This window comes from Rhincodon typus, chromosome 9 (assembly GCF_021869965.1).
Source record: "Rhincodon typus isolate 14 chromosome 9, sRhiTyp1.1, whole genome shotgun sequence".
NCBI lineage: Eukaryota > Metazoa > Chordata > Chondrichthyes > Orectolobiformes > Rhincodontidae > Rhincodon > Rhincodon typus.
Window position 1 is genome coordinate 81,121,961 of NC_063340.1, and position 15,012 is coordinate 81,136,972.

A 15,012-nucleotide genomic window follows, 5' to 3' on the forward strand; every position below is an offset into this window, starting at 1 on the left:
TGTGTGTGTGTGTGTGTGTGTGTATCTGTCTGACTGTGTGTGTGTGTCTGTGTGTGTGTATCTGTCTGACTGTGTGTGTGTGTGTGTGTTTGTGTGTGTGTGTGTTTGTGTGTGTGTGTGTCTGTCTGACTGTGTGTGTGTGCGCATGCGCGCATGTGCGTGTGGGTGTGTGTGCATGTGTGCATGCATGTGTGTGTGCATGTGCATGTGTGTGTGAGTGCGTGTGTGCATGTGCATGTGGGTGGGTGTGTGTGTGTGCGCACGTGCGCGTGTGTGTGTACGCATGTGAGTGTGTGTGTGTGCATGTGTCTGTGTGGGTGCATGCCTGTGTGTGTGTGTGTGTGTGTGTGTGTGTGTGGGTGGGTGGGTGTACGTATGGGTTTGCGTGCGTGTGTGTGTGTGTGTGTGTGTATGTGTGTGCATGCGTGTACCGGTGTGTGCGCGTGTGTGCATGCATGCGCGTGTGGGTGTGTGTGTGTGAACGCATGCGTGCGCGTTCAAATAAACAATGTAAGTCATTGTCTTCAGCTGTCCATTGATCATAGCAAGAAACCTAAGTGCAGGAGCAAATGACTGCAGATGCTGGAATCTGTACTGAAAACAACAAATGCCGGAGATCACAGCAGGTCAGGCAGCATCCATGGAGAGACAGCAAGCTGACGTTTCAAGTCTAGATGACTCTTTCTCAAAGCTGGGATGAACAGTCATCTGGACTGAAAATGTTAGCTTGCTCTCTCTCCATGGATGCTGTCTGACCCAAAGAAACCGAAGGGGCCACTCAACAAATAAGCCAATGGGAATGGGCGCTTTTAGGAGCAGAATTCAAGTGCATCATGTACCATTTGGAAACTCATAATGAAACATACAGGAAGTAGAGGCAAGCTTGTCAGCAAGGGACATAAGCAGTTATCTCCAGGGAGGAAACCCATTAGAAACTGCTCAGGTGGCCCAGTGAGTCAGAGGTCTGTGGGTTCAGGTCACACTCCAGAGACATGAGTAACATCTTCCAAAGCATGTCTGATGGCATGCAGGACCGTCAGATGTGCCACCTTTCAGGGTCGACTCTGTACGTTGGCAGCAAGCACAGAGTGCCCTTGCATGTGAGAGGTGACTCACTTTGAAGGAGCATGCCCACAATGTGAGGTGGCACACCACCCGACTGCCTTCAGAAATGGGCTGGCTGCCCATTTGTCTGGGTGTCATGCACCATCACACACAAACCAATGCCAGTTTGTTCAGACTCTATCCAAGACCAAGGCAACAATCTCCAAACATCCCAGTCTAAAACGGCTGTATCCAACGCGCACAACATTTTGTAGTTGCACTTTTATAAGAAGCTCACACATACTATAAGTAACACATCAAGTATTTGAAAAAGTTGCCTTCTGACACATTAATTATATGTTTCTCTTCTTTCCAGCTTCAAGGAGATTTCTGGATGTTTGAAGTCACACCCTGTATATTCTTAATGTCTGCAATGCCAGACACCTGGTGCAATCGTTAGGTTTCATGTCGAGTTCCTGAAAGAAGCTGCACTAAGTTAATCACAAGTTTAGTCTCACCTAGCCATTGTTTCTTGACTTATCTCATCTCGGCCCCCCCTTGCCTTAGCTCCTCTGAGAGTATCATGCAGTGTCAAGACTGGGGCATTGGAGTCAGTCAGCTTTATAGGAAATGCCACATCAAGGCCTACCCAATTAGAGGCATTTTCTTAACTTTGCTGCCATTTTGCTCATGCCCAGTAAAACCCGGCAGGACTATTGTGGGGGTAGGGGAAAGCCCATTTCTGGGCTATGGGTGGCCCATGGAGGCTCCCAACCGTCCCACACCACCTCCCCCCCTCTCCCCCACCGCGCACCACGGTATCAGTATCAATTGCCCTCAGTGACCACCTCACCTTCTGACAATCACTCACCCTCACTCCCACCTTCAGGGCCTGTCTCACAGGCTCTGGCCCATGTCCCCTTAGGAGGGTCTGCGTAGGGCGCTCGGCATGCAGCTACACTGCCTTCCGATTCTGGAAGCTTCTGGCATGCACAGATCTCGGTAGTCTGCACAGCGGTAGGAAAATTGAGAGGGAACATAGGCTGTGGAACCCCCAGATCGCACTTGCAAGTCTTTGGAATCTCCCACATATCATTCTGGCCTCTTGTGCAAACATATAGAGGGCAGCAGCCAGGGACCCAGGTTCGATTCCACCCTCGGGGGCAACTGTCTGTGTGCAGTTTGCACATTCTCTCCGTGTCTGCGTGGGTTTCCTCCGGGTGCTCCGGTTTCCTCCCACAATCCAAAGATGTGCAGGCTAGGTGGATTTGGCCGTGATAAATTCCCAAAGTGTTCAGGGATGTGTAGGCGAGGTGGGTTAGTCATAGGACAGGGTGGGGGGGTTTGGGTCTGGCTGGGATGCTTGTCGGAGAGTCAGTGTGGACTCAACGGGCCAAATGGCCTGCTTCCACATTGTAGGGATTCTATCATTCTAACACCTTTAACAAGCAAAAACATTTGACAGGTGTTGGCAGGACAGTAGCTGGGCACGAGTCAACATTGAGCCATTGGAGGGACAATTTCAGAGCAGGTTAATGTAGGACTAGTTAAAGCAGTTGCTAATTGAACAGTCTCAAAGAGGAGAGACAAAGGGATATCTTGGCCTCATGGAGGACAACTTCCTGAAGAACCCCTTCAAACCTCAGAAGGTTTGTGAATCACAAATTTTAAAACTGAAACATCCATGAGCCCTTGAAGACCCCACCCTAATAATGTCTTTCTAAGCAGAAAGGGAAAGACTGGCAGAAAGGGAAAGACTGAAATGATGCTCCTCCTTGCCAGAAATGACAGAGCCACAACATCTAACAACCTGAGGAAAGGTCAGGGAGGAGAAATGTCCGTGCAGCTATCTTAGTTTCCACAAAACTACTCCTGTCATTTCCATGAACTAACAATAAATTGCATTTATACGACACCTTGCTCGGGAAAAATGCCCTCACAGACCCTGGTCAGTAATTGGCAGAAGTTACAAGTGAAAATACGGTTGGAAAAGCTTTTAAAATTGAGGAGTGAAGTCACCTACTGTCAGAGATCTCAGAGAAAGTGAACAGCTCCTCTGCTGATGGTAAACATGAAGAAGAGTATGGGGGCGGGCAGAATTACCAACATCCTGCATTTAAATAGCACCTCAGATGTAGTAGAACATGCTGAGACGTTTCACAAAAGGGCTGCCAAACTTGGAATTTGACACTATCCAATATAAGAACACAGCAGGGCCTGGTGATCAACAGCTGTTAAGTATTAAACAGAAGCGAGGCTGGTGGAGAGAGACAACGTGTGATATCAGGAAGGGGAAGTAAAATGGTAAGACACAGGAACTGAATTTGGCCATTTAGCCTATCAAGTCTGCTCCACTATTCAATGAGATCATGATTGATCGATAACCCTCAACTTCCCCATAACCCTTGATTCCCTTACTGATTAAAAATCTGTCTACTCCAGCTTTGAATAGACTCAATTATGCAGCCTCAACGCAGATTCACTACCCTCTGAGAGAAGAAATTCCTCTTCATTTCTGTCTTAAATGGGTGACCCCTTCTTCTGAGATTGTGCCCACTGGTCCTAGACTTTCCCACTAAGAGAAATAACCTCTCTGTCAAGTCCCCTGAAAATCTTGTATGTTTCAAGAAGGTCATATCTAAATTGCCTCTCATGGATTAACAGCAGCCTGATCAAAGAGGAGCAATGGTATTGACAGAGAGGGTCCCAATCATCCTGGATGATAAAGAGATAATGAGGTTTAGGGAAGGCATTCCAATGGCTGAGTAATTAAAATCAGGGCTGGTCAAGAGGCTACAACTGTAGCAGCATAGGTATCTCTGAGCTGGAGAAGATGGCAGAGACAGGGAGGGGCAAAGGCCAAGGGAGGGATTTGGAAACAAGAATGAGAATTTTAACAATGAGATGTTGGTCAATCGGGAATTGATGAGTGAGCAAGAATTACTGCCAGTTGTTACAGGAGCAACAAAGTTGCAGATGGCACAAGTTTCCAAAGGGTAGTAATCAGGAAACCAGACAGGAATGTATCAGAATAGGTCAGAAAAGTTTCTGGATATAGAACTGGGTGAGCTTGTACCAGATTCTGTACACATTGTCTATCATCAGCAGTCATTTGTTCACCTTGAAAATTCTATATCACTGGTTATGAACTCTGCAGTAACTAATGAGCCCAATCCTAGAGCCACATCTCTGACCACTCATTTGGCAGGTGTTTCCAAGAGCTGGAATTGGTCTTTGGCCTTGAGACAGCTGGCATTCCTTTCACCAGTTAATTTTCCGTACTTTCACTCATGGCTGGCATTCTGTACGTGACATTCTGCTTCCTGGTCAAAGATTACCCCTCAAGTGGTGGGCATGTGGAATGTGCTGCCGGCAGTGCTAGTGGAGTCAGATACTTTAGGGACATTTAAGCGACTCTTGGATAAGCACATGCATGATAGTATAATGTAGGGTATGCAGGGTAGTTTGGTCTTAGTAGGATAATAGGTCGGCACAACATTGTGGGCCGAAGGGCCTGTACTGTGCTGTACTGCTCTATGTTCTAAGTCACCCACTCGTCCATCAAAGACCACTCCTCAAATAAATGTCTCAATATTTGCTTTAAATTTATGTTTCACTTGTTCTCTCCACTAAAGCGCACCAAAGTTTAAGATAATGAAAGAAATTCTCAAAGAATTCAGAAGAGGGGAGCATCATTTCAGAGTTTAGACCAAATCAGTGAGAAATGAAACCAATAAAATATTTACATTCTGAAGGTCATGAATGTGTGGAATACATTCCCCATTTTGGCCATATGCAGAGAATCAATTGAGGTGTTTAAAGTGAAGATAATTATTTGTAAAGAGTATTAAGGAATATAGAGGTCAGGGAATTGCACAATGTTCAACACTATCCGTGACTCCTCAGATATCGAAGCAGTCCATGTGTAAATGCAGCAAGACCTGGACAATATTAAGGTTTGGGCTGACAAGTATATACGTGCCACAGAAATGCCTAGGGATGGGCAATAAATGCTGGCCTAGCTATTGATGCCTATGACCCATGGATGAATTAAAAAAAAATTAGGGGCCAGCAATAAACACTGGTCTTGCCACTGATGAGCCCAAATCACAACAATTTTTTTTTAAGAATTCCAGCAATTTCTGAAAGACATTTCCTCCTGCCATTGAGTAACTGAGTAACACATTATTACGGGTAAAGGTATTTTTGACTTCTTTGGATGTGAGTTCAATATGACCGACAATTTGAAATGTAAATACCTTCAGCCCAGATCCGCTTTCAACCTGAATTAAAGGGTTGACTAACTTGACCCCCATTGTGGAATTTTTTGGAAGTGTCCCAAAATCATCACCATTTTTTTTCTTCTTGTTAAGCACATTGTTGCCTGGCCAAAGAGTTGCCATAAAACATAAACAAACTGATGGCTCAGTTAATTAACTTTGGAAACGGATGAGCAAAATTTGCCACAATTATTGCATATATCAGACAGAAAGGTTTGCTTTTTTCTTTGTATTATCTCAAGGGTTTTGAGTAGCATCGGCAAGGCCAGCATTTGTTATTCTTCTCCAGTTGCCCTTGCAACGATGAGCAGTTAAGAGTCAACCACATTGCTGTGGGTCTGGAGTCACATGTAGGCCAGACCAGGTAAGGATGGCAGATTTCCTTCCCAAAAGGACATTTAACGAACCAGATGGGTTTGTACAACAATCTGTGAGAATTTTGTTTTTAACTGAGACAAGCTTTATATTGCAGATGTTAGTTGAATTTAAATTCCACCAGTTTTTGTGGTGAGATTTGAACCCGTGTCACCCAAGAAATAGTCAGGCCTCTAGATTACCATGGCAACAATTTTCCCAGTATGCCACCATCGCCCGTTAAAGCACTCTTCACAACAGCCACCCATCTCGAAGCACTTCCTAGCTAACTAAGTACTTCTGTTGTGAAGGCACTGTTGAAATGTAGGACCTGTGGCTACCAATTTGCACACAGCAAGATCTCACAAACAGCAATGTGTTAATGACTAGGTTTCTTTTTGAGTATGATGTTCATTGAGGGATAAGTATTGTCCAGGACACCAGGATAACTTCTGAAATAGTACCAAAGAGTCTTTTACTTAAATTTGAAGGGGATTTACAGCAGCTTGGTTCAACTAAAACACTGCACAATTCCCTCAGCACTAGAGTGTCAGCGTGTGGTTCAAGTCCTGGAATGGAACTTGAAGCCACCACATTCCTGTCTGGTGAAACAGCGAGATGTTCCCCGATCTCTGTAATCTTTTATAACCAATAAGCATTTAAAAATGGCCAAAGGAAGTTTTAAGAAAGTACGTATGATTTTTCTCTTGGAGTTACTTGTCATACGGTCCAGAAGAATGCTCTCTGACTCTGGCTCAGACTCTAGGACAATTCAGGTGGGAGAGCTACCCCTACATTACACACCTCACTGAGCTTCAGAAGGGCAACAGGCACTACCTGCCCTCTCAGCTGGCTGTAAGAGATGCCAGAGTGTTCCTTTATAGGTTAACAAGTGGATTATCCCTGGAGTCTGACATATCCCTCAATCAGTATTAGTAAAACAGATTATCTGGTCATTAGCAAAGTTCTCTTTGTGGGAATTTACTGCTGTATATCCTATAATATAACAGTCCTTTGTGATCTACAAAGCTTGTATATATTGACCTAAATGAAAGGGGAAATTGACCTCTCTAGGTGGCTGGGGAATCTAAGGCTAAAATTGAGAATCAGAAGACAAAAGGTCTGCTTGAAACTATATATTAGCTAGCCATCAGGTCTCAGTGGGAATTGATGAGTCCAGTGGTGTAGTTTATGCACGCTCAGGAACACAGTGGCTGAAGGTGAGCAGAAGTTGCTGCAATTGTCTTTTGTACTGGATTATAAGATTGGGGCATGTAGTGCCATCCATACTGAGTTGAGAAGGTTCTGCAGATTTGTGCCATTTTTGGTAAAGCCTGTGCCTCGGGTTGAATGTGTGCTGCTGTGAGCTGAAAATCAGACTAACTTCTAGAAGCAGTGCTTAGATTGTTTGTAAAGAAAACAGAAAGGCTTTGTGGTTCAGTTTGATGACCTATTTACTTTGTAGGCTGGTAAGGCAAATTTAAGATATGTCTTAGTTGCATCTACCATTTAATTTGTAGCTTATATCTGAGACAATCTGCCTGTTGATTCATGTCCAACTTATGTTGATTCTTGGTTTTAAAGTATAGGTGATTAATTAAGATGGTATTTAGCGTTTGCTTTGTTGGACTCTTGCACAGTAAAAATTCTTCTGTTTTAAACTGCAGAATCTTGTGGCTTCACTCTTTCTATAGCTAACTGGTAACTAATTTCAGATTTCTTCTTTGTTTAAAAAACGGGCACAGTTTCTACCAAGATCATAACATCTTCAACAACACTTTAGCCACTTGAGTAGCTAATGTTGTTCCTTTGTTCAAGGAAGGGAAATAGGGATAATCAGAAAACTGTAGACTGGTGAGTTTCACATTGGTGGTTGGGAAGCAATTGGAGAGAATTCTTAGGGATAGAATTTGTGCACATTTGGAAAAGCATGGCCTAATTAGGGACAGTCAGGATAGCTTTATGCAGGGAAGATCATGTCTTACTGACTTGATTGAATTTTTCAAGGAGGTGACAAAGGTAATCGTTGAGGGTAGAGCAGTGGATGTTGTCTACATGGATTTTAGTAAGGCTTTCGACAAGGTCCCTCATGGTAGGCTCATCCAGAAGATTAAGATGCGTGGGATCAACAGTGACTTGGCTGCATAGATTCAGAATTGGCTTTCCCATAGAAGGAGGAGGGTTGTGGTGGAAGGATGTTTTTCAGGCTGAAGGGCCGTGTCTAGTGGTGTTCCTCAGGGATCCATACTGGGACCTATGCTGTTTGTGATGTATATAAAAATGACTTGGATGAAAATGTAGATGGATGGATTAGTAAGTTTGCAGATGATACAAAGATTAGTGGAGCTGTGCATAGAGTAGAAGGTTATCAAAGGATACAGCAGGATATAGATCAGTTGCAGATATGGGCAGAGAAATGGCAGATGAAGTTTAGTCTGGGTAAGTGTGAGGTGCTACACTTTAAGAGATCAAATATTAAGGAAAAGTCTACAGTTAATGGCAGGACCCTGAACAGCACTGATGTACAGAGGGATATAGAGGTTCAAGTACATAGCTCCCTGTAAGTGGCCACACAAGTAAATAGGGTGGTAAAAAAAGGCGTATGGCATTGTTGTCTTCAGTATTCAGGGAATTGGGTACAAGAGTAAGGATGTCATGTTGCAACTTTATAAGACTTTGGTTAGGCCACACTTAGAGTATTGTGTTCAATTCTGGTCACCACATTACAGGAAGGTGGTGGTGGCTTTGGAGAGGGTGCAGAAGAGGTTTACCAAGATGCTGCTTGGATTAGAGGGTATGAGCTATAAGGTTAGGCTAGACAAACTAGGGATGTTTTCTCCTGAGTGGCAGAGGCTGAGAAGAGACTTGAAAGAAGTTTATAAAATTATGAGAAGCATAGATAAGGTTGACGGTCAGAATATTTTCCCCAGAGTTGAATGTCTAATACTAGGGGACATGCATTTAAGGTGAGAGGGGGAAAGTTCAAAGGAGATGTGAGGGGCAAGTTTTTTACACAGACAGGAGGCAGATACAATAGGGGTGTTTAAGAGACTTTTAGATGGGGAGGTGACGACCTAGTGCTGAACTGTTAATCCAGAGACCCAGATAATGTCCTGGGAGGCCAGGTTCAAATCCTGCCACGGCAGATGGTGGAATTTGAATTCAATAAATATCAGGAATTAATAATCTAATGATGACTATGAATTGATTGTCAGAAAAACCCATCTGGTTCACTAATGTCCGTTAGGGAAGGAAACTGCCATCCTCACTTTTGACCCACAGCAATGTGGTTGACCCTTAATTGCCCTCTGGGCAATTAGGGATGGGCAAGAAATGCTGGCCAAGCCAACACTGCCCTCATCCTGTGAAAAATTAAAGGAATAAAAAAGATAAGCATATGTATATACAAGGAATGGAGGGATATGGACCAAGGGCAGGTGTCATGTTCAGCACAACATCATGGGCCGAAGGACCTGTTCCTGTGTTGTTCTGATCTATGTTCTAATGCTTCGCTGGCTGTGAAATGCTTTGGGACCTTGTGAAAGGCTCTACGCAAATACAAGTCTTTTTTACTCTTATTGTTTTTTACTCACACTGAGGCCATTCAGTCCATTAAATCCATGTTGCATACTAGCCTCCCTTCAGCTTTCTTCAGTTGTCCCTACAGCACATCTCTTTCCCTTCTCCCTCTCGTAGCTTCCCTTGTAATGCGTCATAAATTATTTTGCCAAAATATTCTTAGTTGAGAAAGGAATGCTTCAGTCCACCTGGGGCTGTGTTAGGGAGAACCATAAAGTCATACAGCTCAGGAGGAGACTATTCAGCCCATCATGCCTATGCCAGCTCTCTAGACGCTCTGTTTTTTCCTCATTGCCCTTAAATTTATTTTCTCTTTAAGTAGCAATCCAATTCCCTTTGTAAAGTTACTTTGATTAAGAATAATTGTAAGATGGAATGCACTGCCTGAAAGGGTGCTGGAGACAAATTCTACAGCAACTTTCAAAGGGAAATTAGATAAACACTGGGAACACAAACGTTTTCTGGCACTGTTATGGAAGAGCAGGAGAACAGAGCAAATTCTGTAGCCCTTTCAAAGAGCCAGCACAGGGATGATGGGCCAAATGGCCACTGGGTTCAATGAATGATCATCCGTGTTTGACGATTTTTACAATGCTCCTAAGGGTGGGAGGAAATCACTGAAAAATGCAACCAGTTTTCAAGCATCTATCGAAAGGAATTTTTTAAAAAGTGGCCTTTGACTCTTGAGAGAGTATAGGAGAGTGGCAGTGGTTACCATTAGCAGGTCACAATCATTGTGCATTTAAATGGGCAACAAGGCACTTATAATAGCATAACCGATGGGAGTGCGGGGACTGTAAATGCTTTCATTGTAAAATCCTTAACTAATTACTGTAACAAGCACGGTGCTATTTAACTAACATTTATTGAGTCCTCTGGAACAATGCCCATGGAGTGGTGTATGACTGATACCGTTCCCAATTAAACAAAGTTTGGTGCCAAATTGTCTCTATAATCCCCACTGACTCTGGAGACAAATGCAAAGGCTTTCAACAAATGCATCCTTTTTGTGGGAAGGAAGAAAGTCAGTGTTTGTTTCCAGGCTTGAAATTCAGAAGGTGCTTTGTTGAAATACCATCAACCTCCCTTGATAATGTTGTTCTCTTGGCCATTACTGGAACTCAAGTTCTTGACAAGTGGCCTATTTTTGATTTATATTACATGCCAATAGATAACTGGAGAATAGTTCACATTTGAGCCCTCAGTAGTCAAGAACATTGCAAGGGGAGCACGGGGGCAGAAAAATCAGAGGCAATACAGGGATCTATTTAATTAAATGAGTGAAGGTAATCGGGGCTCAGGGATATCACTCTTGCTGAATAGTTGGAGGCTTTGGGTTCAAGTGCTATTCCAGGAGTTTGACCAGGACTGTCACTGAAGGTGTGCTGCAAGGTGCCAGCAAGGGAACTCGTGTTGAGATATTAAACCAAGTCCACCCACCCTCTCCATTGGATGTAAATCATCCTGTGACACTATTCTGAAGAACAGCAGGGAAAAGTGTCCAACACCCATTCTTATTCGTGTTCACTGCTCAATATTTGGGCAAATCGTTCAGCATGTCCATGACAGGGATCAATAAACTTAAACTGTAGGGAATGGCGCGGAAGGAGTCCATTTATCCCATCTCTGCCATTCAATGCAATCTGGATTACTCCCGGTGCCACAAGCTAGTGAAGGTAGAAATAGGAGGGTATAGCAGATGAATGCATGGCTGAGGAGCTGGTGCAAGGGAGAAGGATTCACACTTTTGGATCATTGGAATTTCCTCTGGAGTAGAAGTGACCTGTATAGGAAGGACAGATTGCACCTTAATTGAAAGGGGACCAAGATACTGGCAGGGAGATTTGCTAGAGCTGCTCAGGAGGATTTAAACTAGTAAAGAGGGGTGGGACCCAGGGAGATGGTGAGGAAAGAGGGCAGTCTGAGACTAATACAGTTGGGAAAAGGAGCAAGTCAAACAGTCAGGGCAGGCAGGAACAAAGCAGAGAACGAGGTAGAACTGATAAACTAAACTGCATTTATTTCAATGCAAAAGGCCTAACAGGTAAGGCAGATGAACTCAGGACATGGTTGGGAACATGGGACTGGGATATCATAGGAATTACAGCGACATGGCTCAGGGATGAATGGGGCTGGCAGCTTAATGTTCCAGGGTAGAGATACTATAGGAAGGATAGAAAGGGAGGCAAGAGAGGAGGGGGAGTGCTGCTTTTGATTATGGATAACGTTACAACTGTACTTAGGGAGGAACTTCCTGGGAATACATCCAGGGATGTTATTTGGGTGCAACTGAGAAATAAGTAAGGGATGATCACCTTATTGGAATTGTACTATAGACCCCCCAATAGTCAGTGGGAAGTTGAGAAATAAATTTGTAAGGAGATCTCTGTTATCTGTAAGAATAACAGGGTGGTTATGGTCGGGGATTTTAACTTTCCAAACATAGACTGGGACTGCCATAGTGTTAAGGACTCGAATGGAAATGAATTTGTTAAGTGTGTTCAAGAAAATTTTCTGATTCAGTATGTGGTTGTACCAACTAGAAAAGGTGCAAAACATGACCTACTCTTGGGAAATAAGGCAGGGCAGGTGACTGAGGTGTCAGTGGGGGATCACTTTAGGGCCAGTGACCATAATTCTATTAGTTTTAACATAGTGATGGAAAGGGATAGACCGGATCTAAAAGTTAATGTTCTAAATTAGAGGAAGGCCAATTTTGAAGATATTAGGCAAGAACGTTCAAGTTGACTGGGGGCAGATCTTCACAGGTAAAGGAACGGCTGGAAAGTAGGAAGCCTTCAAAAATGAGATAATGAGAGTTCAGAGACAGTATGTTCCTGTTCGTGTGAAGAGCAAGGCTGATAGGTGTAGGGAATGAAGGATGACTAGAAAAATCGAGGTTTTGGTCAAGAAAAAGAAGGAAGCATATGTCAGGTATAGACAGCAGGGGTTGAGTGAATCCCTAGAAGAGTATAAAGGCAGCAGGAGTATACTTAAGAAGGAAATCAGAAGGGCAAAAACAGGACACAAGATAGCTTTGCAAATAGGGTTATGGAGAAATCAAAAGAATTCTGCACACACATTAAGGACAAGAGGGTAACTAGGGACAGAATAGGGTCCATTAAACATCAGCAAGGCCACCTATGGGTGGAACCGCAGGAGATGGGGGAGATACTAACCGAGTATTTTGCATCAATGTTTACTGTGGAGAAGGATATGGAAGAGAATGAACGTGGGGAAATAAATAGCAACATCTTGTAAAATTACAGAGGAGGAGGTGCTGGATGTCTTGAAACGCATAATGGTGGATATATCCCCAGGACCTGATCAGGTGTACCCTAGAACTCTGTGAGAAGCTAGGGAAGTGATTGCTGGGTCCCTTGCTGAGATATTTGTATCATTGATAGCCACAGGTGAGGTGCCGGAAGACTGGGGATTGGCTAACGTGGTGCCATTATTTAAGAAAGGTGGTAAGGAAAAGCCAGGGAACTGTAGACTGGTAAGCATGATGTCAGTGGTGGGCAGGTTATTGGAGGGAATCCTGAGGGACAGGGTTTACATATTTTTGGAAGGGCAGGGACTGATTAGGGATAGTCAACATGGCTTTGTGTGTGGGAAATCGTCTCTCACTAACTTGACTGAGTTTTTTGAAGATGTAACGAAGGGTGTTGATGAGGGCAGAGCAATGGATGTGATCTATATGGATTTCAGTAAAGTGTTCAACAAGGTTCCTCATGGTAGACTGGTTAGCAAGGTTAGATCACACGGAATACAGGGAGAACTAGCCATTTGGATACAGAACTGGCTCGAAGGTAGAAGGCAGAGGGTGGTGGTGGAGGGTTGCTTTTCAGACTGAAGGCTTGTGACCAGCGGTGTGCCACAAGGATCAGTGCCGGGTCCACTGCTTTTCATCATTTATATAAATGATTTGGATGTGAACATTGGAGGTATGGTTAGTAAGGTTGCAGATGACACTAAAATTGGAGGTGTAATGGACAGCGAAGAAAGTTATCTGAGAGTACAATGGGATCTGGATCAGATGGGCCAATGGGCCCAGGAGTGGCAGATGGAGTTAAATTTAGATAAATGTGAGGTGCTGCATTTTGGAAAGGCAAATCAGGGCAGGACTTATAAACTTAATGGTAAGATCCTGGGAAGTGTTGCTGAACAAAAAGACTTTTGAGTGCAGGTTCATAGTTCCTTGAAAGTGGAGTCATAGGTTGATAGGATAGTGAAGAAGGCATTTGGTACACTTACCTTTATTGGGCAGTGGATTGAGTATAGGAGATGGGAGGTCATGTTGCAACTGTACAGGACATTGGTTAGGCCACTTTTGGAATACTAAACTCAGTGTTGGTGTCCCTGCTGTAGGAAGGATGTTGTGGAACTTGAAAGGGTTCAGAAAAGATTTACAAGGATGTTGCCAGGGTTGGAGGGTTTGAGCTATAGGGAGAGGCTGAATAAGCTGGGGCTATTTTCCCTGGAGCATCGGAGGCTGAGGGATGACCTTATAGAGGTTTATAAACTCATGAGGGGCATGGATAGGGGGAATAGCCAAGGCGTTTTTCGGGGGGTGGGGGAGTCCAAAACTAGAGGGCATAGGTTTAAGGTGAGAGGGGAAAGATATAAAAGGAACCTAAGGGGCAACTTTTTCACGCAGAAGGTGATGTGTGTATGGAATGAGCTGCCAGAGGAAGTGGTGGAGGCTGGTACAATTACAACATTTAAAAGGCATCAGGATGGGTGTGTGAATAGGAAGGGTTTAGAGGGATATGAGCCAAATGCTGGCAAATGGGACTAGATTAATTTAGGATATCTGGTCAGCAGGACGAGATGGACTGAAGGGTCTGTTTCCGTGCTGTATAGCTCTATGACTCCATTTTGAACAAGATGGCAAAACTCTTTTTTCCTTCCCTTAGAAGGTTGAAAGTTTTTGGAATTCCCTTCCTCAAAAGGCAGTGGACGCAGAATATTTAAATATTTTTAAGACCGAGATGGACAGGCTATTGATTGCTAAGGGAATGAAAGATTATTGGGGACATGCAGGAATGTAGAACTGAGTTTAAACACAGATCAGCCTTGATCTTATTGAATGGTGCAGCGGGCTCGAAGGGCCGAGTGGCCTACCTCTCATTCTCATGTTGGTAAATTAGACAACGATAGGTGAGTGTGCTCGGCTGGAAATAATCTGCCCACCTGGTCTCAGGGAGGACAACAGCAGATGCAGTGGCATGAAGTGAAATGGCAAAGGTGGCTGCAGGAGGTAGCATATCATCTGGAAGCTGGCTAGATAAAGTCACTCTCACATCGAGAGTTAAAAGGGAAATGAGTAACGACAGCTCAGTCAGCAGGCAGCAGGGTTGCTGAGTTGACAGTCTTAGTGGAGCCGCTGAGAACACAACGCACAGCCAAAAGCAACGGATGACGTTGACTGGCACCACTCTGTGTGCCCTGGGGCAATACGGCTGCAGACTGGGTCTGTTCTCAAGTACAACTGAGGTTCTGCTCCACATGACAATGGGGCTGTGTGCTTGTAACCCTTCCATTGCCAAAAAACACGCATCAACCTTTAAACTGTAGCCCTTTTTCAGTGAAGTAGATGGTTAAGTAGAGTTTAAAGGTATGCATGGAGACCAGTTTTTTTATATTGTTCAATCATGTCATACATTCTCCCTCTTTGGTATTTCCTCTCGTCCAATTCCCCGCCAATTAAGTTGTCTACCCCGCTGTCATTCCACAGGCTCCACATCAATAT

General features: G+C 44.0%; 1 protein-coding gene across 1 annotated transcript in view; it reads right to left on the reverse strand.

Moving 5' to 3' along the window:
* Positions 1 to 15,012, reverse strand: part of kif26ba (kinesin family member 26Ba) — a 319,220-nt gene that overhangs the window by 194,281 nt on the left and 109,927 nt on the right. The window lies entirely within an intron of this gene.